Source organism: Narcine bancroftii, chromosome 8 (genome assembly GCF_036971445.1).
Source record: "Narcine bancroftii isolate sNarBan1 chromosome 8, sNarBan1.hap1, whole genome shotgun sequence".
Classification (NCBI taxonomy): Eukaryota; Metazoa; Chordata; class Chondrichthyes; order Torpediniformes; family Narcinidae; genus Narcine; species Narcine bancroftii.
The window spans coordinates 17313603-17340199 of NC_091476.1; the positions used below are offsets into that span (position 1 = coordinate 17313603).

Below are 26597 nucleotides of genomic sequence, written 5' to 3' on the forward strand. Positions count from 1 at the left end.
CAAAGGCGCTATTTGCTTTGGCGAGTCTGTTGTCTATCTCATTGTCGATCCCTGCATCTGATGAAATGGTGCAGCCGAGATAGGTAAACTGGTTGACCGTTTTGAGTTTTGTGTGCCCGATGGAGATGTGGGGGGGCTGGTAGTCTTTCCACGCACATACCACTTTAAATATTCCCTATGCCGTTAATACTCCGATTAGTAAGGGATTGCTTAAAATGGTACGTGGGTGGAAAGAAACAAGATGAAAACCACTGTTTTAATCATACCTAATTGATTCATTATGTGAACTGTTTCATAACCCCAAAGGAAATGGGCGAACGATAATTTTTCTCAAGCAAAATATTTCAGTAACAATTGGGTCGAGAGCAGTGATTCCCTTCTCACTCACATCCCACCTTAAACAACCCCTTTACTTATCACAGAACACCGATTGCATAGGGATTACTTAAAGTGGCATGTGAGTGAAAGAAAAAAAAATCAAGCTCAACCACCAGCAGTGAAAGTATTCCCATTTCTAATCTCAAGAAGCATTACGCTATCCCAGGCAAAACAGCCTACTTGATCAACAACCCATTCGCTACTCAAAATCATTCGCACCTCCAGCAGCGGTCCAGTGTTTGCATGACATGCCATCTATAACATGCATTACAGTCATTCATCCAGGGAAGTAGGTTAGCCCAACCCACACTCACAACACAAGGATTTGATTTGGTATCAATGTAAGTGTTAATATAAATAAAGGTGCAAACCTATAACCATGCAACCACTGGCTATGTGTCCTGGGGTCCACTCCAAACAAGCATCTCCAAGTTACATCACAGAATAATTTTACCTTTCTCTTTGGTGACAATTCATGTTTTTATCCAATTATTTAAGGGAGAAGGTTCTTGTTTGTCATTGCTTCTTGTTTATGGGAAACTAATGACCTTGTAGGCAATAACAAAATGCTTTAATTAACAAATAGGGTCTGATAAGCTTATAAAAATGTAAAATTGCAGGGTGGAAAACCGGGGCTCTTTGACATGAATGAGCAGCTCACGGAGGTACTTTGGCCGTGTAGTGCTAGTGGGCGAGATGGTGGCTCATGTGGCCGTGTTGCCCCATCCGACGCTCCGGCCACCCGCCCAGCGCCCTGGACACCCGTCCATCCGTGCGCCCAATGCCCCAGCCGCCCGCCCGCCGTAACTCTTGACGTCCCGACTGCCATCCCATCTGAGCTCCTGACGCCTCGACCACCCGCACATCGGAGCTCCCGACATCTCGAACGCGGGCTTACCACCGGGTCTCGGCCGCCTGCCCGTCCGAGCTCCCGAGGCCCCAAATGATGCCTGACCGCGGCCAAAAGTAGTCAACCCCCTAACTTTTACCCTAAAAATTGGTCCACAAAGTTTGACGATTACACGAGTATATATGGTAGGTATATTTTAATGATTATTAGCGCTGTAAAAACGACATGCATCTTAATTACGTACATGGATTTCTTTAGTTATAACATGTTGCAAATTTAAGAGAATGTAATTTTTTTCATGCTTTGCAGTTCTCAAATATCTGTAGTTTATCCTATGTGGCTCTTGCGCTAAGCAAGTTGGGCCACCCCTGCATTCCCCTTGAAAAATCCACCAAGTGGTGAATTCGAACTCAGAAAATAGCTCACAATCCCAGCCCACTTTAATTTGCTGTCCCTTCCCTCTTGAACAGCATCAAAAACCATTCAATCATAACGTTCTTGCGCCTGGGACCCCCATCCCGACTTTGCCCTTCCCTTCAACTCTGTGCACGTCCAATCCCTCCTGCTTTCATGTGGAGAAATGTCGGGTTTCTGGACAAAATTGAGGGATATCAAACACTGGCATTTCTACCGGTTAGTACAAGTACAAGGAGCATTCCTGCAAAGGCAACTGCTGCTCGTTCGTCTTGCTCTGTGACAGACAGACCATGCATTACTTATCTTTATTTTTCCAAAGCTCTCAGTAAAATGTTGTAATGCATTTTTCAATCCGACGTTATAAGATGAATTTGTATTCAAAATCGAACTCGAACCAGCTGAGGTGGCGAGTGCGGGGTCAGTTTTTACAGCTGGACAGAGAGGTGGGTGCGGCTCATTCCCATCCAATGCATAGTTTATCCACTGAAGGATTCCAACATGAATTGAAAAGGACACGAGGAAGGGCCCAGATCAGGGAGTGACTGGGAGGTTTTCCAGAGGTGCTGAAATTCCACCGCAAGCTCTTGGTGTGACCAGGTGAGGCGTTTTTTGGCTCATTTCCGTGTAATTCTGTGTGTGTCATTTTCCGATTGCGTCAGTTTTTCTCAACAGAGCCAGGCACCCCCTTTACCGGGGAGGGGGGGGAGGAGGAGGAGGGGAGGAGAGAGGAGGTGGGGGGAGGAGGAGGGGGAGAGGGGAGGAGGAGGAGGGGGAGAGGGGAGGAGGAGGAGGGGGAGAGGGGAGGAGGGGGAGAGGGGAGGAGGGGGAGAGGGGAGGAGGGGGAGAGGGGAGGAGGAGGAGGGGGAGAGGGGAGGAGGAGGAGGGGGAGAGGGGAGGAGGAGGAGGAGGGGGTGGGGGAGAGAGATGGGGAGGAGGAGGGGGTTTGGGGGGTAGGGAAGTGGGGGGAGGAGGGGGAGGGGAGGAGGGGGAGGGGGAGGGGAGGAGGAGGGGGAGGGGGAGGGGAGGAGGTGGGGGGAGGAGGCGGAGGGGGGAGGAGGCGGAGGGGGAGAGGGGAGGAGGAGGAGGGGGAGAGGGGAGGAGGAGGAGGGGGTGGGGGGGAGAGATGGGGGAGGAGGAGGGGGTTTGGGGGTAGGGAAGTGGGGGGAGGAGGGGGAGGGAAGGGGGGAGGGGAGGAGGGGGAGGGGAGGAGGGGGAGGGGAGGAGGGGGAGGGAAGGAGGGGAGGGAAGGAGGGGAGGGGGAGGGGAGGAGGGGGAGGGGGAAGTGGGGGGGGAGGAGGGAAGGAGGGGGGGCATTTCCTCTCTTACAAGCGCACTGCTTCCCCCCCCCCCCCCCCCGTGAGCCAATCCACGTGTCGCAAACGCTATTGTATTTCGATGAATTGCATCAGACGCGACCGCCCTTCCATGCGGAAAGCAAGACCAGATTGAAATGCTGGCCGGGCTAGGTGTTTGTGGCCAGCTACCGAACTGTGGATGGGTTTGGCGGCTGGGGGGGGGGGGGGGGGGGGAACGGACGGACACGTCAACGCTGACGGGCAGGCTGATGTAACAAGCCTCCAGCACAGCTGCTCGGAGGGGAGGATGGGGGGGGGGGGGGGGGTCCCGCTGCCGCTCCACGCAAAACTAACGTCTTTCCTCCCCTAAACAAAGGGTTGTTACACCGCGAGGTGCGAGGACGACGAGACCATCGGAGCGATTTGCATCCTGACGTGGACTTGCATGAAAACGCATTTAAGCTTAAACTTCCTTCCGCGGTCAATGCACATGAATATCCAAACGACACGTGAACGTCTCGGAAGCAGCGAGTGATCGTGAATAAAACGGGCCGCTCTCATTTCGGCGCCAAAAACACAGTCCGGTGCGAACCTGCCCATCGGTCCCGCTCGCTCTCACGAGTGAGATTTCCCAAGGGGCCCGGTTCAACCACTCAGTTCCAATCAGCCCATTCATTCGCATTTCGCCCAACGCGTTTCCATCGAGCGCGGCGAAGTCTCGCTTTTCACCGCCACGTTTTCAAGCCCAAACTCCCAACAATAATCAGTCCACTGTCCCGATTCTTAACTCACTGTTTAGCTTTGCTGCGATGAAGTAGCCAGGGAGCGCGATCTCGCCCGCCTTTCCTCTCAATGAAACGGAGTGGGTTGCCGCTGGCTCACTCCACGTCACGGAGAGGGGCGTCACTGAACACCATGACAGGTCAGGGAGAACGACAGGGTCGGGCCAAGAAAGCCGACAGAAATTCCTCGGTCTCTTAGGGATGCAACCTGGAACGTATCCAACCTGGAGGTCTCGCAGCTCAAGTCCCTCGACTCCTCTGCCAAGACCTCAGGAGCAATGTACAACGCCCCATCTTTGAAAAGCTGCCAGTTCATCAAAAGACCCATCCCTACCCTTTTTAAAAGATGACACTGTTTATCTGTACTTTTGCACTATGCGCTGGGTGGGTCACGTCTCCAGAATGGAGGACCATCGCCTTCCCAAGATCGTGTTCTATGGCGAGCTCTCCACTGGCCACCGAGACAGAGGTGCACCAAAGAAGAGGTACAAGGACTGCCTAAAGAAATCTCTTGGTGCCTGCCCCGTTGACCACCGCCAGTGGGCTGATCTCGCCTCCAACCGTGCATCTTGGCGCCTCACAGTTCGGCGGGCAGCAACCTCCTTTGAAGAAGACTGCAGAGCCCACCTCACTGACAAAAGACAAAGGAGGAAAAACCCAACCCCAACCCACCAATTTTCGCTAGCAACCGCTGCAACCGTGTCTGCCTGTCCCGCATCGGACTTGTCAGCCACAAACGAGCCTGCAGCTGACGTGGACATTTACCCCCTCCGTAAACCTTCGTCCGCGAAGCCAAGCCAAATAAATGTGCTGTATGGATTGACTTGCCTGAACAGCACATCCTACAAGTCACTACAATAAATAATTCCATTAGATTGCACTGACTGGACGACAAAATATGATGATGTGTTAGCATTAATGCAGAGTCTCAAGCAAGTCAATTTTTTCAAGGTACTTGTGAATGGCGGCAATCGTACTGTACTATCAAACAAAATTAGCCACAAATCACAGAAATGTGATCTCAATGGCAGTGATTAGGGAAAGAATTCTATAGATATGCACCTAGGCAGCTGATAACACAGATAGACCTTGGGGTTGGACCTCGGGGGGGGGTTGGACCTCGGGGGGGTTGGACCTCGGAGGGTTGGACCTCGGAGGGTTGGACCTCGGGGGGGTTGGACCTCGGGGGGGTTGGACCTCGGGGGGGTTGGACCTCGGGGGGGTTGGACCTCGGGGGGGTTGGACCTCGGGGGGGTTGGACCTCGGGGGGGTTGGACCTCGGGGGGGTTGGACCTCGGGGGGGTTGGACCTCGGGGGGGTTGGACCTTGGGGGCTGGCATGGAGGAAGCACAACATTTCAAAATTGAGAGAATGCAGAGGTTCGAAGTTTCAATGCGACAAAGATGGAGAGGAATTAAAGGCATGTATGAATTTGAAAGCTAGGATATGAATTTTTAAATTAAACACAGTATATGACATGTTTCAAGTGGATCTGAACATTGTACAAATATCCCAAGTTCTGATCTATTTTATTTGAAAGGTTGGAGATGAAGAACTACTCCTGTACCTGCACCAAACTTGACAATTTTTAAATTAACTGTCTGGGCTTTGAATATACCTGGATTCTTCCTGACACTTCCCTCCCCTTCCTTGCTACCTCTCTTTCCATCTCAGCGGACTAACTATTTACAGATTTTTTTTTGCAAACTCATGGACTCTTTAAAATGCCTGGATTATACCTTTTCCACTCCTGCCCCTTTTAAGGACTCCTTTTCTCATAATTTCTCTGTTGCATCTGTTCTGAGGATGTGGCCTTGCATCATATTGTCCATCCTAATTACTGCGTTGATGTACCACAATTAATTTAGTTAATAAAATTTAGTACAGTTCAGTTTATGTCATGGGGTTCATCACATCGACAATAATTGGGTTAATATCTTAACTCCGTTTAATGGACATTATAGTAAGATGACAACATCTAATGTTCAAAACTCTGATATGAAACAAACTGGGGTCACAAGAATTATTGACAATGTTATGCAGAATGGTTAACATGATCATACAGTATGGTTGTTTTTGGGTATTGTGAATGTCTTGGATTTCATTAAATAAACATTACTATCAATAGATTTTAAACTTCACTTGTAAAGTAAAGGATCACCAAATCCAGTGGTCAGTTGGAATCTAATGCTTTGTACTCTTGGTTACTAGACATCTCCATTGCAGGAGTTAGGACAACTAATTTCTTCATGCTGTGTTCCAAGTTATTTCCTGATTTGGCATGTTAACTGTCTGTCATCTCAGGATGATGCCATATATTATAATACTGTTAACAAAGAACGACAAGATCTCAATGGTGGCTAGGCAAAAAAATATCCTGCAACAACACCATGAATAGGCTGGAATGCACTGCTCACCAGTGGAGAATTGCTGGCTGCAGTCATGAGCACAGAGTCAGGGTATGTTCTGTAAGTTGAGTATCTGATCCCTGGGATTCACACCAATCTCAAATGCCCATCTAGCTCTCTTACTTTCATTTGAATAGGGTTATCCATTTTTGTTTAACAGATATGTTTGTTTAAGATTTTTTTCTTTATTGTGCTGTTTTTTATGTTTTAATTATTTAATATTTTAAAATACACTTTTAAACTTTAAAAAAATTTTCAGTTTTACCAAATACAGGCAAATAGGGCAAGCCAAGAAGGTCAAGGATTGTTGGCAGTTTCATGTAGCATTACTTTAAAATTAATTACAATTTTTAAAAATAATTTACACTTTTTGTATTTTTTTTCAATTGTTTCCATATGTGTGATTTATCAGAAATATTTGAAAATAGTGGAATGCTGTTCGGAAAGAACAATGTGTCAGAAGGCCAACAAAAAAAAACGGCCAGTCAGTCTGCAGCCTACTTGAGGCTTGCCATTCAAGAGTCGTGTGGCTAGCAGAAGATGCATGGACCCATTGCAACATTGCTGTTTGTTGAAACTTGCATTAACTGTTTTACAACATTAACAACATTTCAAAAATACTTCACTTCTATCGGGTCTCTTGAGACATTCTGAGGATGGGAAAACATTGTACAAATACAGGTGTTCCTTTTATGTCATTTACATTATTCCATGGTAATCCCATCAAAAGATATTCAGCACAATGGCCAGCAAGATGTTAAGGAAGTGCACAGACATTTATTATGAATGGAATCAGGAAGTATCTAAGTAACAGGAGAAGGAAATTACCATTGTCCACAGTGATTACTCACTGTATTTTAGGTAGAAAAAAGTTAACATTTTGACATCTGGTAGACATCGGTCTGTTCACAGCATGATGCATTACTACAGACTAAATAAATAGATTGTTGAAATTAATTTTCAAATACTCCAGATGTGCATTTTTTAACATCATTTTGCCAGTATCCAGATTTATTGGAAGCTATGCAGCTCAAATTTTAAACCTCCTATTCAAACATTTCTGCATTATTTGAGGTAAACACATTATTTAGTACCCACCCTAACATATTTATGCTCGTATTTATGCAGTGTTTTTTTTTAAAAAGGAATTTAAAATAGAAGCAGAATCTGGCCTTGGGTGTGCTCTGCCATTCAATATCACCTTTACTCATTTTCACCACTTGATTTTATATGCATCAAGGAGCTAGAATATGTTGTATGGGTGGACAAATTTAAGATCCTTATAGTACCCCACCTTGTTATAGTGATGTTGCCCCTTTGTTCCATCCTCTCCAGTCAGAGAAACAGCTTCACAGCATTGTCAGATCTTTGCAAAAGGCTGACCCTCAGGTGCCATTCTTCAGAATCAGAATTTGTCATGAAATTCAGTGTTTTGTGGCAGCATCATATAGTGCAAACGTTCATATTATAACCATCTAACACCTTCCTTGCTCCGCTGAGGGCTCGTCTTTAGGCTCCTGTACCTTCTTCCCGATGGTAGCAGAGTGAAGAGGGTATGGCCAGGGTGTTGGGGATATTTGAGAATAGAGGCTGATTTTTTTTAAAGATTGCCTCATGTAGATGGCGATGGAGTGAAGTCTGGTGTCTGTGATGTCACAGGCCGAGTTAACAACCCTCTGGAGTTTATTCCCTGAGATTTGGCGCCTCAGTACCAGGCAGTGGTGCAGCCAGCCAGAATGCTTTCTACAGTGGACATGTAGAAATTTTCGAGATGTTTCAGTGACCTACCAAATCTCAAAATTCCTTTGATCCTTTTTCACCAAAAAAAATCAATTCAAAACATTTGTAAATATTCAGTGCATTCATATGATACCATTCTCACAACTGCAAAGATTTGTTCGCAAGATTTTAATTACTGTACGTCATAGTATCAATATTTTGTTTAACTTGCATTCCAAATGATTTTTTTTCCACAGGAGAGCCTTAGTCTATGTTCTTTGCAGTAGCTGCACCAGATTTTGGTGTGTCCTTTACTGTGAACCATAATAAAAACCATTGGATCTCTTTTCAGATCTCCCTTATAAACATATGTTCCATAGTAAATAGATGATGGTTTCATTCCACTGTAGTAGCCTTGAGGGCAATGTGCAGTGATGATGAGGTCCAAGCTATACAGGAAGGAACATATGGAAGGGCCTTTTTCACCATCAGCCAATCAAGAAAGTGTTTGATGTTTGAATGTTCTGGTCTGAGACATGGTTTAAAATTACTTTGACAATCTCGGGGATCCATCTGACTGGATCCACCATCTCCTGATCTTGCAGTGCCCTGAGGACATTCTGTTCAGTCTACTGTTCTACTGACTTCTGTTTAAAGGTATTATTAGTACATAAACTTTTCCAAGAGGGATAAGTGGTACCCCATGATTTAAATGAATGAAATGTTGAAGACAATATGCTCAGAACTGTCCTTCACAAAATTAAGGAAAGATAGAGACTCAAAACATAGTGACACCAGGTTCCCTGTTCAGCTTGATGTAGATACACACAAAGATAGAAGGTCCTGTGGGTATTTTCTCCCTCTTTGGAGGTTTGATCATTACTTCACTGTGGACATGATCCATTCTCAATATCCAGATGAAAAGTGGCTCAAGAGACTTCGGTATCGGGGGGAAACCGAGGATAGCACTAGATAAATTAACAGAATGGTATAAACAAGGAGGCTTACAATTGCCAAACTTAAAAAATTATTATAGAGCCGCACAATTAAGATACCTATCAGATTTTTATCAAACAAGCGAAAAACCAGACTGAACGAGATTAGAATTAGATAAAATAGGGGAAAAGATACCTGAACACATATTACATAAATGGGATGAAAAATTGGTACAACATAGAACTTCTCCAGTATTACATCATCTCCTCAATATTTGGAAGAAGATTCATGTAGAAAGAAATAAAACAAATTATCAATTACCAAAACTAATATTGACGCAAAATAAGTTACTCCCTTTTACAATAGATAACCTTTCCTTTAGAGAATGGGAGAAAAAAGGGATCAAAAGAATAGAAAATTGTTTTTCAGGAAGTAGATTCTTATCCTTTGAACAAATGAGAGATAAGTACAATATAACTGGAGATACAGCGCTGGCATATTACCAATTGAGATCCTACTTGAAGGATAAATTAGGAAGCAGTTTGAGTTTGCCAGAGGGAAGTAACCTTGAATATGTGATTACAGATACAATGTTAATCAAAAGATTTATAACAAATATGTATATTAAACTGCAAGAAAAGGAGAATGAGGAAACAAATGGTAAAACTAAACAAAAATGGGAACAAGATTTAAATATAAAGATAAAAAAGGAAACATGGGAGAAATTATGTTCTGGAACGATGAGAAATACAATAAATACGAGGCTATGTATGATACAATATAACTGGTTACACAGACTATACATTACACCTCAAAAGTTAAATAAATGGGACCCAACAGTATCTGATAGAAGTTTTCGATGTAAAAAAGAAATGGGAACAACAATTCATGCAATCTGGACATGTGAGAAAGTAGAAAAATTTTGGGAAGATCTCAATCAGATATTAAATAAAATAACAGAAAACAATATACCAAAGAATCCAGAGATCTTTCTCCTAAGTAACATAAAAAACAAAGAATTTGGAATTGATTTGGAGGATGCACAAAAAAGATTTGTTAAGATAGCTCTAGCCGTAGCAAAAAAATGTATTATGTCAACCTGGAAATTGGAAGATAATCTGAAAATACAACAATGGTATATAGAAATGAATAAATGTATTCCATTAGAAAAAATTACATATAGTTTAAGAAATAATATTGAAATATTCAAACAAATATGGGAGCCTTACATTAAATACAATAGCGAAAACCTACCGGGGACAATCATTACCTAAGTTGATGGAAGGAGAAGGAAAGAAAAGAATGGACTCAGTAGAATTTCTGGTGTATTTTTGTTGAATGACAACATTGTCTGACTGGTTTAATGTAACCTAGAATGTATACCTAAAATGGATGGTAGGGGGGGGGTGGGGGGAGAAAAAGTCACTGTATATGTGTGAAAAAGAAAAAGTGTGTATCATGGCTAATGTGATTTATGGTGTGAAAAATAAAAAAATTAATAAAAAAATTTAAAAAAAGAGAGACTTCGGTATCAGAAGTTTGGTGTGGCTCACACCTGTGCCACCTACAGCAACACAAAATATTTTGCACACTCCAGTTTGTTTCATTGTGACTAAACACAATGAAGCTTTAATATATTTCCATGACCTTCAGGTAATCAATCCAAAGATTCAGTAAGAGACCAGTTGACAAAACAAAAATCAGATTGTTTTTTGCTGCTCTGCACTTTGGCTCCTGAGATCAGCTTAACTTTGTTACAGATGCTCATCTTTCTCCAAATTGATGGTGGATAACAATGTTATGCGAGTTTTGACCCCCTATGTCTGATTCGTCTTGTTGGGTTCACTTCAAGATTGACACAACACAAGTCAACCTGGAAATTGGAAGATAATTTGAAAATACAACAATGGTATATAGAAATGAATAAATGTATTCCATTAGAAAAAATAACATATAGTTTAAGAAATAATATTGAAATATTCGAACAAGTATGGGAGCCTTACATTAAATACAATAGCGAAAACCTACCGGGAACAAACATTACCTAAGTTGATGGAAGGAGAAGAGAAGAAAAAAATGGACTCAGTAGAATTTCTGGTGTATTTTTGTTGAATGACAACATTGTCTAACTGAATTAATGCAACCTAGATTGTATAACTAAAATGGATGAGAGGGGGGAGGGATGGGGGGGTGGCTTGGGAGGAGGGAGGGGGGAGGGAGAAAAAGTCACTGTAAATGTGTGGAAAAGAAAAAGTGTATATCATGGCTATTGTGATTTATGGTGTGAAAAATAAAAAATTTAAAAAAAAAAAAAAAAAAAAAAAGATTGACACAACACATAAACAAGACAGTTGGGAACTTTGTCTCAGCTTTCTATTTCTTACCCAATAATTTTGATTGCACTACTGATAACTATTCAGAATTCCCTTCCCAAACCCCATTTTGAAGACCACTTCCATCTTTTATGTGACAGATATTCTCTCAAAGACCTTCTGATGGTCCAAGCTGGGTCTTCTATAGTATCAAAAGCTGTTATTCTCTTTCTGCCGGATGTGATGCACGCAAGATTTGCTGTACATTTTCAGCAAGTGTGTGCTGATCCCATTCCAGGAATCTGAATGCAACTCGGGTAGTCAGCTTTTGCTTCTGGAAGCTTTTTTCATCTGTTCCTGTCCTCCCCTCAAATTGTAAATTGCCTGTTTGTACTTAGCAATGCTTCAGGAGAAAATCATCCCTGATTTTCTGTCAGAGTGAAAGTTGTATATAATGCTGCAAATTTCCACTTGTGTGAGGCTCCAGGAATCCATCAGCAGCTTTGTTCCAACACAAATAATAATGGTTGTGACAGAACAAGGAAACAAATATTACAATATCCTTCATTTTCCAAGACTTTTTATTTGAATTTTCTTTTTCCTGTGGAATGAATATTTTCATCAAATGAACAGGATGAGGGGCTGCAAAGAATTTCCTGATAATTCTACCTCCCAATTCAGTGGGGGTTTTTTTCCTTGATTTAATGGCTGTCTTTTTACCCTCCCCGCCCCGTCCTGGGTAAACTTGTACCTCTCACTTTGTTTGTTTTAGATTGGTCAGTGTTAGAGCTACCGAAAGAAATTAAACACCCACATGGAGAGCAGTTCAGTTTATACAAATGTTTATTACAAATTCAAAAGCTGATTTCAAACTACAATATGCAAGTCCTTCCCAACTATACTTATCAATGCCTGTACTGGTCCCAACTGCCGAAACGAGGCAATGACCGCACACTTGTAGTAGGTTGTCGGGGCGCCGGTAGCAGCTTCTCCACCTCCCCCAGATATTTCCACCCCTCAGAGAGTCTCAAACTTCAGCAGTGGGACCATGGCTTACACCACCCAAAAGCTGCCCACCCACAGCCCATCTCCCTGAACAAATGATCTATCTTCAAGGACTCCTGACAGTCTGTGACCAACAATAGACAACTGCATCTCTGGGCCTCATGGTGGAAATTAGATAATGTCTACTGATTCATATGTATGCATCCTGGGCCCCATAGTGTAAATTAGATAATGTCTTCCTATTCAACTACATCCCTGGGCCCCATGGTGGAATTGACATTATGTCTTCTGATGCAATTGCATCCCTTCTTGCATAAGCTGGTGTAAATCCTCCATCCCCCCCCCCCCCCCAAAAGGTCCACAGCTGAATTTGTCAGAACCTTTTTGTAAATGAACCATTTCCACTTACATTGAAGAATTCTAGTACAGATGATGGTGGGATTTATGTCAGGCTAAAGGGCATGTAAATTAATTTGTACCCAGTTTCTGCAGTGGTTTGTAAATGAAAATCAGTTACTTTCAGTGTAAAACAAGATTGCAAGCATTTCTGGATTAAATTCAATCAATTTGGAAATTAAACAATGTACTTTCAGGCATACCTTTCACCAATGGAATTATTTCTTTGCCATTTTTCAGATTTATTGTCAGAGTACATGCATGACATCCTTTTCTCCTGCAGTCAAGGCAGAATTAACACTTATTGATAATGCAAAGAAAACTAGTCAACATATATATGTTAAAAAAAAGTAAACAAACTGTGGAATATAGAGGCTCAAAAATCAATTAAGTGAACAAGTAAGAGTCCTTAAATGAGTTTCTGATTGAGTTTGTTGTTGAGGAGTCTGATGGTGGAGGGATGGCAGCTATTCCTGAACTTGGATGTATGTGCCTTGTGGCACCTAGACCTCTTTCCTGATGGTAGCAGCGAGAACAGAGCATGTGCTGGATGGTGTGGATCATTGAGGATTGGCAATGTTTCCTATAGATGTTCTTAATGGTGGGGAAGGTTTTACCTGTGATGTCCTGGGCTGTGTCCTCTACCTTTAGCAGGGCTTTATGCTCTGGGGTATTGATGTCCCCAAACCACAGCATGATACATCTGGTCAGCACACGTTCCACTACACATCTGTAGAAATTTGCCAGGGTTTCCAATGTCATTACCAAACCTCCACAAACTCCTGAAGAAGTAGAGGCATTGATGTGGTTTCTTCACAATCCCATTAGTATGTTGGGTCCAGAAAATATCCTCTGAGATAGTGACTCCCAAGAACTATGTGCATAGAACCATATTTTCCCCATGTAATGCTCTTTTAGTATATTTTGTCCTCCTGTTTACCTGTGGTAGAGCAACCTAGAACAATCATGCTGTAAAAGGGTTGTTGTCTCTTCCTTGGACTTTGTAAAAATTCTGAAAATCCCACATTCAGATTCTCCACATACCTCCTGTTTCTAAAAAGCCTTCAGACTTCATTTCCTCCTCCTATCTTGCATTGATACAACTTCCAACTCCATCCTAGACAGAGAACATCAGAATCAGAATTTATTGTCATGCACATGCCACGGTTGGCATAGCACTTAGTGCAATGCATTTACAGTGTTAGCGATCAGAACCTGGGTTCGAATCCTGCGCTGTCTGTAAGGAGTTTGTATGTTCTCCCCATGTCTGGGTGGGTTTTCCTTGGGGGCTCTGGTTTCATCCCACCGTTTGAAACGTACTGGGGTGTAGGGTTAAAAGAGGTGTAAATTGGGTGGCACAGACTCGTGGACAAAAATGTCCTGTTAATGTGCTGCATTGTCTACATTTAAATAAACATGCCATGAAATTTATTATTATGTGGCAGTATTGCAGTACAAACATTTATATAAACCACATGACAGAAAAAGAAAAAAGTCAAAGTAAGGCAGTGTTTAGTCAGGAATCTGATAGCAGAGCCCACCTCACTGACAAAAGGCAAAGGAGGAAAAACCCAACACCCAACCCCAACCCACCAATTTTCCCCTGCAGCCGCTGCAACCGTGTCTGCCTGTCCCGCATCGGACTTGTCAGCCACAAACGAGCCTGCAGCTGACGCAGACTTTTACCCCCTCCATAAATCTTCGTCCGCGAAGCCAAGCCAAAGAAAGAAGATGGCAGCGGGGAAGAGCTGTCCTTGTGTTGCTGAGGTGCTCGTATTCAGGCTCCTGGACCTTTTTCCCAACGGTAGAGTGAAGAGGGCATGGCCAAGATGGTGTGGGACCTTGAGGATAAAAGGCTGCTTTTTTAAGACTCCACTTCTTGTAGACGTCCTCGATAGAGTGGAGACTGGTGCCCGTGATGCCATGGGCGGAGTTGCTAACCCTTTGGAGTTTTCTTTCTCTTGGCCTGAGCATTGGTTGCATCACTGTCCTGTATAGAGGTGTCAATCAGAATGCTCGCACTCCATGGTACACCTGTAGTTTACAAGAGTCTTCTGTGACATACCGAATTTCCCGAGAGGTGGTCTTGGAAAGATGTATAAAATGATGAATTGCGTGGAGAGGTTAATTATTTTAAGTTCTGAGAACAAGGAGACATAAACTTAGTTACACAAAGTAACTTTAGGTCTAGCATTCAGATGTTTTTCTTTGTATAAAAATAAGTCAAAGCGCTCAGAGTGGATTGACGAATTTAAGAAAAACAATAATTGTTGCATCCTAAGTATTCAGAATAGGGAAATAATGTTGATTGACGGGTCCACGCCTATAATTTCCTTATGATTGTGAATCACAGCTTTGAGCTGTTGCTACTTTCATGATCATTTGGAGCTTTATTAAGGTGGAGTTGACTTTTGCATTGGATTTGCTTTACATACATGAAAGGAAATCAATACTCTATCTTAAAATGCATGTGCATACTTGTATCAATGTCGCTCCCTCTCCGCAAATATTTTCTCCTGAGCTTGCTGACTCTTACATCCACCCAAAATATTCTGTATCACATGAATGGGCATATACTTGCAAGCAGAAACTTAGCTGTACAAGAGTGAGAGCGTAGGATTTTAGTACACTTGATAACTCATTTGATCAAAATAACTGCAGGGATTAAACTGTATCTATAAATTCAGGGCCATGGTTTGTAACTCGGGGTAACTAATTGAAAATTGTAGTGAGAAGAGCAGAAGGCACCTGACACTAACATTTGTACAGCCATCACCAAGTAGCTATTCTTTATTTATGAGGATTAAATAATCAGCAGGGCTTATCAACTGTGGGAGGGATACAACTGACCTACTTCTCAGACAACAGTTGAGCTTTATCATGTGCTCATGTAATGCCACCATTAAACTAGATCTTGTTTACCCAAAAGGAAGGAGCATAAAAGAGCTTTGTCAGTTTCAAGTGAAGAAATAGTTGGGAAAAACGCTACAGGCAGTTGTCTGAATCATGGCAACCAATGCTTTCTAACATGGGTGGGGATCACCGGAGAGTGATACAGTTGACAGGTGATAAATACTATCAAATGGAAAACCAAGGGGAATTATAACATTCCATGTTAAACTTAGTATCAAGAATCATGTATTTTGTTTCAAATATGATTTTCTGACAGCAATTTTGCAACAGTATTCCTGGAACGAGTATTTTTCAAAGTATCTTATTGTCAGAACATATTTGTGCTAAACGTGATGACAAATTAAACTAAATCTCTGTGCCTGCACATGATCAATATCCCTTCACTTCCTGCATATTAACGTAGAACGTAGAAAAAGTAAACTGCCTTATCCAGGACAGGAGTAGCATGCACTAATGGACAACTGTACAAAGTGAAGGGATGAAAGTTTAGGGGGAAAATTAGGGGAAAGTTTTTTTTTTTACACAGAGTTGTGGGTGCCTGGAATGCTTTATCAGGGATGGTCGTGGAGGCTGGAATATTTGGGGCATTTAAGAGATTCCTTGACAGGCACATGGCTGAAAGAAAAATAAACGGTCATGAGGTAGGGAGGGCTTTGTTTTTGGTAGGAATATATAGGTCAGTACAACATTGAGGGGTGAAGGGCCTGAGTGGGACAAACCTATCCAGACACCACGCAAGTGGTCCCTAAACATCCTCCACATTACTTCTGTGCTTTTCCCAGAGAACATCTGTTCCCAATTTACTCTTCCTAGTTCCTGCCTCACCCAATGTAATTAGCCTTTTCCCCAATTAAGCTCTTTCCCATTTTGTCTGCTTTTATCCATCCATAGTTATGATTAAGCTCACACTGATGTGGTCACTCTCACCAAAATGCTCCCCCATGGAGAGTTCTGTCACCTGTTCAGGTTCATTACCCAGTACTAGATCCTGTATGGCCTCTCCTCGTCGGCAGGTCCCCATACTGTGTGAGGAAACCTTCTTTGACACACCTGACAAATTCTGCCCCATCAATCCCTCGCAATCAGGAGGTTCCAGTCAATATTAGGGAAATTGAAGTCTCTCATTACTACACCCCTGTAATTTCTGCACCATTCTGAAATCTACCTACTTCTCTGTTCATCAATATCCCAAGGGCTATTTGGAGGCCTATAGACTACCCCAGTCCAGTGATTGCTCCCTTCCTATTTCTGACTCCACCCACACCAATTCAGTAGACACTCCCTCTACAGCATCCTCCCTTTGTACAACCGTGATATTATCCATAAACAGTAATGTTACCCCCCCCCTTTACCTCTCAATCTATCTTTTTTAAAATACATAAACCCTGATACCTGCATCAGACAATCCTGTTATCACGCCAGCCAAGTCTCTGTAACAGCCACAACATTGCAATTCCATGTACTGATCCATGCTCTAAGTTCATCTAAATTCCTACACTCTTAGCAAATTATCTCTAATTTGCTCAGATTAAATGCCCATCTTCCATTTTTCAGCTCATGACGGTTTTATATTCTGCTGTACCCTTTGGCAGCCCACTATAAATTAACAAATTGTTTCTCTTTGAGATCATTTGGACCAAATTCCTACCATTTCAAATTAAATATTTTCATTAAGCAAAATAAAAAACTTCATCAGAACCTGGTCTTTGAAATTTGTGATTTAAAATTTGCACTTTAAATTCTCCTAATATCTCAATTAGAAAAGGCTGTAGATTTCAGGACCACAAATTACAGAAGTTTCTATGTCAAGTTTGTCCTGAGTACATACAGTACAGTGATGGGAAATTTCTAAAGAACTCAGTATTCCTGGACTACTGTGGATGAAATCATTGAGGACCTTAATTATGATACCTTAAGTTCAATACCGGAACACCGTAGGGATGCGTTCTTAGCCCTCTGCTCTATTCGTTATATGCCTATGACTGTGTGGCATAGTCTGACAACAACACCATCTACAATTTCGCTAGCAGTTGTATAAAACGGGGAGATGAGTCAGCCTACAGGAGGGAGATTGAAAACTTGGCCGAATGGTGCACCAACAACATCCTCACACTCAGTGTCACCAAAACCAAGGAGCTGATTGTTGGCTTCAGAAAAAGTAAACTAGAGTTGTACGATCCAGTGATCATTGATGGACCAGAGGTGGAGAGGGTGAGCAAACGAAAGCTCTTGGGAGTCACTATCTTGGAAGATCTCTTCCTGGACATTACACACTAGTGAAGAAAGCTCATCAGCGCCTCTACTTCCTAGCGGTTTGTGGAAGTTTGACATCAGAAACCTTTTTCCAGATGTGTGGTGGAAAGTGTGTTGATCGGCTGCATCATAGTCTGGGTATGGGGACATCAATACCCTTGAGCATAAAGCCCTGCAAAAGGTAATGGGTACAGACCAGGACATCACAGGCAAAACCCTCTCCACCACTGTGAACATCTGCAGGGAACAGGAGCAGCAATCATCAAGGATTCACACCTCCCAGCACCTGCTGTTTTCACTGCTGCCATCAGGAGGTGCCACAAGACTTGAACCACCAGCTTCAGGAACAGCAGCTACCCCTCCACCATCAGATCCCTCAACAACAAATGCAATTAGGGACTCTAGTCCTTAAGTCTGACATTTGCACTTTATTGATTTTATTTTTCTCTCTGTACTGCACAGTCAGTTTGTTTACATTTTTAATTTCTTACTTCTTTTAATCTTGTTTAATCTTTACAAGTGAGTCACCCAGAAAGAAAGTTCCCCAGCTGTTTCTGGTTGGTCACAGGAAGAAACATACAAGTTGTGGTGCGCTGTTAGACAGGATCAGACACCCACAAGGTAAAGACTGTACAACAAGCTTTAATCCACAAAGACACACAGAGTCAGGCTGGCTGTGGCTGCAGCAACTCTGTGTGTGAGGCCTCGGGAGGCCAGCGCAGGCTTATATCCTGGAGGGTGATTGACACCCGACCAGGTGGGGTTTGATCCATTCAGGCCAAGTGATTGGCAACCGGCCAGGTGTTGTCCTTTCCCCTTACACTCCTGCAGGTACAGAGGTTGCCCCCTGCAGTAGGCCGGTGGTGTACCACCACACAAATAGAATAGAATTTGAAGGTCCTTGTAGTTACAAAACTCAAATATTTCCTTCTGGAAATTCTTGTTTTACTTGAATAATTGAATTCTTTGTATACTCAGAATGGTACAAATTTCACAATCATGTAGTGTTCTGGGAAATTTTGTGTAAACATCTGAAGGATCTGATATGTGACTTCTTTGAACTTTTATAAGAAAATAAATGTAATTGAAGGCAGCTGTCTCTGTATTGCAGTGACAAGCAAAGGCATTGACTGGTGTACAAGGTCCTGTCCACAGTTTATCTGAGGCAAGGCGATCAAAGCAGTGTCATCGAACAAAAGAAAATGTTGGATAAACTTGGCTGTCATGCAGCTTATGTGGAATGAGAAGCCAGTTAATGATTCTTCTGCAAAACTGGGCTAAGTGTGGAACAGTGTCACTTTTCAAAATAACGCTAGGGTGCGTTGAGGCAGTGAAGTGATAGGCAAAAAACTAAAAGCAAATACAGGTACTCCCCGACTTGCCACCTATGTGAATTACATCCATCCGCACATACAACCAAATTTATAGCAGGGATACAGAGCATGAAAGAGTGACGCGCCGTGACAATATTGTACTTGGAGGACCCCTAACTCTTGCACATGCTCCAACTGTACTCCAATATTGAACCCACTGTGCCAACCAAAGACTCGCACAGGAATCAAGATGGCTGTGCCCAGCCTCTGGTTCCCAGGAAGCTGACTAACAAAGTAAGTACGCACACTTTGGTTTTTATATGCCCTGTAGTTTGTCAAATATAACATTTGATTTAAAAAAGTTTGCTTTAAGACATTGGTCTTCCAAGCACATGGGGCAAAATTCTGACTTGTGTCCATTTCGAAATATGACTGATCCTTTGGTCCCAATTACGCTCATAAGTCAGGGAGTACCTGTAAACTAAGACAAATCAAAGGAGCACAAGGGCTGAGTGTTAGGGAGGCATTTTAAAGAAGGTTGTAATGGATGGAAGATAAAATATTTTTTTTCTGAGTTATGCTGGGCGTCACTAATAACAATAGGTAAGACTGCGGACTGCAGGGTTGAGAACTAAAATAGGTTGCAACAAGAAGATCTCTGTGACCCTGTGAGCTGAATACAAGTGCTCTTTACAGTGATCATTCGATTTGCATTTGGCTTCTCCAGTGAAGGAGGAGGCACACTGTGAATGCAATGAACTCGACTCGAAGAAATTGAGTGAATTGTTGTTTCACTTGGAATGATTGTTTAGATCCCTGGATGGTGGGAAGGGAAGTGGGACAGGTTGCATCACCTCCGGTGGCATGGGAAGATATTGAGGGACGGGGAATGGAGGGTGGGATGGAAGAGTCACAGTGTGAGCTCGAACTGTAAAATGCATTAGGGTCTGGTCGGAAGATCATATTGAAACTGGTGGAAATTGTGAAGGATAAGGCACTGGATGCAAAAGCTGGTGGAGGAAAAGGGGAGTATCAGAGGAACTATGTTTTTATTCTACTCCAAGATGAGAGGGAGTGAGAACATATGTGCAGGAAATAGAGGAAATGGAGTTGAGAGCTCCATCCACTAGCTGTTAATGTTATCGGTGATTTCAGGAAAAATGAAAAACTGACCAAGGGGCAAGATATAATATGATGAAAGAATTCAAGACGATTGCATTAATTTACTGTAAGATTCTATTAATTTGTATAGTGACACGAGCATTATATGAATGAACATCAAAAGTGAATATGGTATTAGAAATACATGTTTCAGTGAGGGTTTCTTCTGTTCTCTGGTGGTTGGATTTGGTCCTGCAAAAGGCAAGTGCATTTCTCTACAAAAGTGTTGAAAAATAAAATTTGCTACCTATAAGTATTACTTCGAGAAACTAGTATTTCAAAGAAAATAGTGGTACATGAATATAATGTTAATTCATTCTGCTGTGGACTTATCGTCTGATTTCCAGTTTACAGTGTTGGCTGATTTGATGGAAAGTCACATTAAAAATGCAAAGTCTGGAAAGAGGGCAGTGATAATGTTCCAGAGATGTCCGTGCAGTACAGATATTCTCTGACTTACAACCAGAGTTGGGACTGAAGGATCGGTCATATCTCAGAATAAATTTGTCGGAATTTTGCCTAAGCGTGTGGAGCAAACTTTTTAATCAAATATTTTTTCATCGTAGATTTTTGCTGTATTTGACAAACTTGTTAGTCGGCTTTCCAAGTTTCATAGGCTGGATGTGGCCATCTTGATTCCTGTTCGCATACATGAGTGTTCACAAATTTGAGTTCGGTTGGTGCATACATGAGAGTAAAGGGTGTGATTTCACTAACATCAGGGTTCTTAAGTCATGCACATGCGCCATCTGAACTCCAATACAACATAAACTGCATAAATTTTATATTTTTTGTTATATAAATATTTTAAATTTGGTCATATGTGTGATGGAAGTAAATCAAGTTGGTTATAAGTCGGGGAGTACATTTCTGTGGGCATCACACAAGGATAAGACTGGGGTCGATGCGATTTCTGATAAATAATCTATTGACCTTCAGGATGTGATACTTGCATGTGAAGGTTGCCACTTTGCCAGATGTGATACTTCAACTCCCATTTGGGAACAAGAATTTCCTGTACATCTATAATTTCACATTGAGTTCTTGTGACCTGGCATATGGCCCAGTGACTGTGTTCATGTGCCTGTTCCTTTAAATCAGTAGGAGAGAAAGCTCCACAGCAAACATTTCTCCAAATGCAATCTGTGTGATATTGCCTTCAAAGCGTTTGTCTTGGGATTATTCTGAGAAATGGCCAAGAAACAGTTGTGCCAAATATTACTCATTTTTGTCAGATTCCTGAAAAAAATTCATTGAATGCAGTATTTTCCAAAAAATTTCAGCACATTGATGGCATCGTGAAAAAAGCACGTCAGTCCCTCTACTTTCTCAGGAATTTGCAGACTTTTGGTATGACATCGGAAACCCTGGCAAATTTCTACAGATGTGTGTTGGGAAGTGTGCTGACCAACTGCATCACGGTCTGCTATGGGGACATCAATATCTCTGAGCATGAAGCCCTGGAAAAGGTAGTGGATACATCACAGGCAAACCTCTTCCTACCATCGAGAGCATCGACAGAGAGCAGCAGCAATAATCAAGGATCCAAGGCACCCAGTGCATACTCTGTTCTCGCTGCTACCATCAGGAAAGAGGGGTCAGTGCCACAAGACTTGTACCTTATGGAAGAGTTGCTAACTCTCTACCATCAGACACCTCATCAATAAATTTAGTCAGGCACATTTGCACTTTATTAATTTTTTTTCTCTCTATATGGCAGCCAGTTTGTTTACATGTGTACGTTAAATGCAGTTTTTCTTTGCATTACCAATAAGTGGTAATTCTGCTTTGCCCACAGAAAAAAGAATCTCAGGATTGTATATGATGTCATATATATATATATATATCTAAATATATATTATATATATATATATATATATACTCTGACCATAAATCTGAAATCTAATGTTGTATGTGAAAATAATCTAAGGGTAATAAAAAGTCACATAATGCTATCTTTGATTGCAGTAGGCTCTCTGCACCTTGTACTGTTAAAATTAAACTAATTTTTCAAAAAGATCACACTTTTCTGCTGTTAAAACCATAATGCCTTGAAGGATTGTAAGGAGCATTTATCATTCTGCCCCTGTAGGTATGTTGCTCAGACCACAATGATACAACATACCAATCACAGTGACACAGAAGTCTCATCACCATGTGCCTGGCCATAGATTTCACTCATCAAATGGAATATTGGAGCATGAACATGGTGGTATAGTGATTAAGTACTAACCAGATGCGTGGACTAATGAGCTCCTTAAGCCTCAGCAGCAGCTGAAGTATCCACATTCAAGACATTACATAAATCTTGCTAATGTGATTTATGGTGTGAAAAATAAAAAAATAAAAATAAAAAAAAAAGACATTACATAAATCTTAAACAAAAGTTGGTATCAATCAAGTGACTATAAAAGCTACTAGAATGTCACAAAACTCATTTGGTTCATTCCTGCCTTTGAAAGAAGCAAGTTTCCATTCCTACCTGGTAAATGTGTAACTCCAGAACCACTGGCATGGTTGTCCTCTGAAATGCAGATGAAGCATGTCTTGTAACTGATCAATATGAAACGGCTACTTTCTTGTAAAGCAGAAAAAGTTTTGGATTACTCATGGTAATTCAGGATTGGCGCCAGAGGAAGTGTGTGGCGGGGGATTGGATATCTGTGTGGGGCATGCTCTTCTGCTCTAAAACTCGCTCAGCGGTGGGCGGTGGGGGAGGGGGGTTGCTTGCAGTGCCTACCTGCTTCCGCATGCTGCCGCAACCTTACTCCCCCTGCCCCTCTTAAATGTGATGCTGCGGTAAGGCGTCACGTTCGCATGCGTGTGGCACGCATTACACACAACTTCCCTTCTGACGTCACAAGCGTAAATATTTTTCCTTTCCTATTTCTGTTTGTATTTCATTTAAATTATTTTAGAGAACAAGAAATTTTAATATTTAAAAGTATATTTTAATGAATAAAGTTTTGTGCGTTTTGTGCTAAAGGCTGGGCCTGCAGGTGGATGCGTCACCATGCGTGGTTGGGATGGGGGGGAGGTGATGCTGGCAAATGCTCCCTCTTGGCGTCAATGCTATAGTAATTCTCTTCTGGACACCAGTTAATATTTCACAGTTGAAATGGACTGGTTGTAAATGGACTGGTTGTAAATGGACTGGTTGTAAATGGTTGGACTACAGCCAACCGAGGTACTGAGCCTTCCTGATCATGTCAGAGGTCTGGAACTTGGGTTGCTGATGGTTTGGATTGAAGGCTGTGTGGTGGTGGGAGTGCTGGAGGTGAACCTATGGACATTCAGTAACTCTGGGTGGCGAGGGGATCTCTCTTTTGCTTCCCTTTCTCTGACTGTAAGGGGCGCTGGGCAATTTCTGCTGACAGCGAATCCTTGTCTGCTTTACGGCAGACTAAAGGAAATTTTGTGTAATATCACATTTTCTGTTTTATCACATGACAATAAAATAATCTTGAATCTTGAAACAAAAAACCTGTGCCCTTAGCTTCCTCTTAAATCCCCATTCTGATACCTCGTTACCATGAACCAGTCTCCAGTAGTCCACAATCTGCTCGAATTCTTTGACCGCAAGTCATCAATGGCCCGCAGTCCATGTGGGTCCTTCACCCGCTGTGCAGCTTGCTGGTCCGCTGTCATGATCATGTTCCCTGCCAAAAAAAAAACAACTCATTATCCATTGTGATGAGCTCTTTAAGAATTTCAGTGAGATCACTATTCATTTTCTGCACTCTCGGGAGTGAAGTCCAAATTGTAGAGAATCTAGTGATGAGATGAGTTTGGCTGTGGGTGTTGCTTCGACCCAAAGTGGGAATGCTGCTGGCTGGCTAATTAATTTTCATGTCTGAAATGAGATAAAGGGAAGGTTCTCATCACTTTTCCCACAAAATTACCCTCTGCCCCAATATTTTTTTTTGTTGCTGTGCCTCCAAGACCAGTACATCTTATTGCAATAAGGAGAACAAAACTCTGAACATAATGTGTGTATAATTGATGGTGATGTTGGTGAATTTATTGTCATCTGACTGTACATATACAGCCAGACAAAACAACATTTTCTCAGACCATGGTGTTAACATGTAATACATTTCTCACAGCACATAATAATCGCATAAATTTAAAGCCAAATGACGCCCCTAACAAAAGGAGATTATAGACAGTTGCAACAAGGAAGTAAATTTGGCCACAAGGGGGTATTAAATATTTAGGGATAAGGGGAGACAATAACCTGCGGAATTTATATAAATTGAATGACCACCCCTTGCTTGGAAAGGTTGAGGAGGATTTACGTCGATGGAGGAGCTTGCCCATTACTTTGATGGACAGGATCAGTTGTATTAAAATGAAAGTGATGCCAAGACTGCAATATTTCTTTCAATCCTTGCACATTCTTATACCAACAATTTTTTTTAAAAGGACTTATCAAGCACGTCAAACAATTTATATGGAATTCTAAGATGCCAAGAGTCTCCATGGAAAAACTTATTTGGGATTATTCAATGGGTGGACTACGATTAACCTATTTAAATAAAAATATTATTGGCTGCCCAATCAAAATTTATGGCATTTCTTTTGAGGGGGGGAATATTCCTGATTGGGGTCAAATTGGTCTACAGATGGTGGGTGAGAAGATATCAGAAGATTTAATTTACAAAGGGAATATTAAATTATTATCTGGAAAGACAATTCTAACCCCATTCTAAAACACATAATTTAGATATGGCAACAAACTATTAAATGCATGGGTCTAAATGTGGGGGTTATCTTCAAAAACACCCTTGTATCAAAATGAGTTAATACCAATGACATTAGGCAATAAAATACTGAATACTTGGCACTGTAAGGGGGTCAAGTGTATTGAGGATTGTAATGAACAAGGACAATTTATGACATTTGAATAGCTAAAAAATAGATATGATTTGCCAAATACAACTTTCTTCTGCTCTCTTCAATTAAAATCTTTTGAAGAGATAGTTTAGGACTAGCCATGACCCTGCCAATGTGCAGTGATGTGGAGGCTCCTCTTCCAAAGGGGGTCATGAGTGAATTTGGATCTATGATGTATTTCCTATTGCAGAGCAATAGCCCAAATCAAGGGAAGGGTGGGAGACAGACTTGGGGAAAAGGATTCAAGGACAAAATTGTGCTCTAATAATATGACATAATTGTCAGATATAGATTGGTACAAATCAATTTTATGCACCAATTATACTATACACCTCAAAATAATTATACTGTTTAAAATCTGAAAATTTGGACTCGTGTTTTAGGTGTGATAGAGAACATTTATACATTCAACCTGGCTATGCATGAAAGTAAGATCCTTTTGGTATGACTTGGCAGAAATTTGACAAAAATTCTTGAAGTGGATTATCCATTGGAACCAGAACTGTAATCATTGAGCAATTATATGGTTATTGGCACAAAACTAGCAAATACAGTTTGTGAGGATTGCACCAGCAATAGCCAGGAAATGTCTAGCTGGTTACATGGAAGTCCAACTCCCCCCAAATTAAAGTTGTGCCCCCACCCCCCCCGGGAAAAGGTAACATAATCTTAGAAAGAAATATGTGTTCGTTAAAATATGGCAACTCTATTTGAATCATACTGGCTTAAGGATATAATTAAATTCCCCAAATAGGTTTAAGTAATATAATTAGGTTAATAGTGTTGGTTTCTTGAAGATCAAGATAATGAAGGCAGCTCAAACACCCCTTCTTTTTAATATTAGCAGTTTGCTGGTTGGGGGGATTTGAGATTTAGGAAATCATATGAGACTCTGTAATTTTAAAATACTATTTGTATAATGTATGTAATAATATTTTGTATGAGTCTTGGAAAAAATGATTCCCCCCAGAAAATCACATAAATGCATAAAAATATAATACAAAATAAATGTGTATAAAGGTTCTGGAATAATTTACCCCATTTAATTATCTTTTTCTTTGGCTTGGCTTCGTGGATGAAGATTTATGGAGGGGGTAAAAAGTTCACGTCAGCTGCAGGCTCGTTTGTGGCTGACAAGTCCGATGCGGGACAGGCAGACATGGTTGCAGTTGGGGTTGGGTGTTGGGTTTTTCCTCCTTTGCCTTTTGTCAGTGAGGTGGGCTCTGCGGTCTTCTTCAAAGGAGGTTGCTGCCCGCCAAACTGTGAGGCGCCAAGATGCACGGTTTGAGGCGTTATCAGCCCACTGGCGGTGGTCAATGTGGCAGGCACCAAGAGATTTCTTTAGGCAGTCCTTGTACCTTTTCTTTGGTGCACCTCTGTCACGGTGGCCAGTGGAGAGCTCGCCATATAACACGATCTTGGGAAGGCGATGGTCCTCCATTCTGGAGACGTGACCCATCCAGCGCAGCTGGATCTTCAGCAGCGTGGACTCGATGCTGTCGACCTCTGCCATCTCGAGTACTTCGACGTTAGGGATGAAAGCGCTCCAATGGATGTTGAGGA

General features: G+C 41.9%; 1 protein-coding gene and 1 long non-coding RNA gene across 3 annotated transcripts in view; both read right to left on the reverse strand.

Annotated features, from left to right (window-relative positions):
- The window catches only part of LOC138740419 (cationic amino acid transporter 3-like), a 36342-nt gene extending 32431 nt beyond the window's left edge, over positions 1–3911 (reverse strand). The window contains exon 1 of one of the 2 annotated variants that reach the window (XM_069893012.1): positions 3733–3911. The gene's annotated coding sequence lies outside the window, so the exon portion shown is untranslated. The remainder of the gene's footprint in view (positions 1–3732) is intronic. The other variant, XM_069893011.1, reaches the window with a different exon arrangement.
- Positions 3912–8647: 4736 nt separating this feature from the next.
- Positions 8648–22688, reverse strand: LOC138740423 (uncharacterized). The gene is made up of 4 exons (XR_011342899.1): positions 22621–22688; positions 13543–13615; positions 12702–12775; positions 8648–8817 (listed from the first exon to the last, which is right to left on the reverse strand). It is a non-coding gene; the product is annotated as an uncharacterized lncRNA (long non-coding RNA).
- Between the last annotated feature and the right edge of the window lie 3909 nt (positions 22689–26597).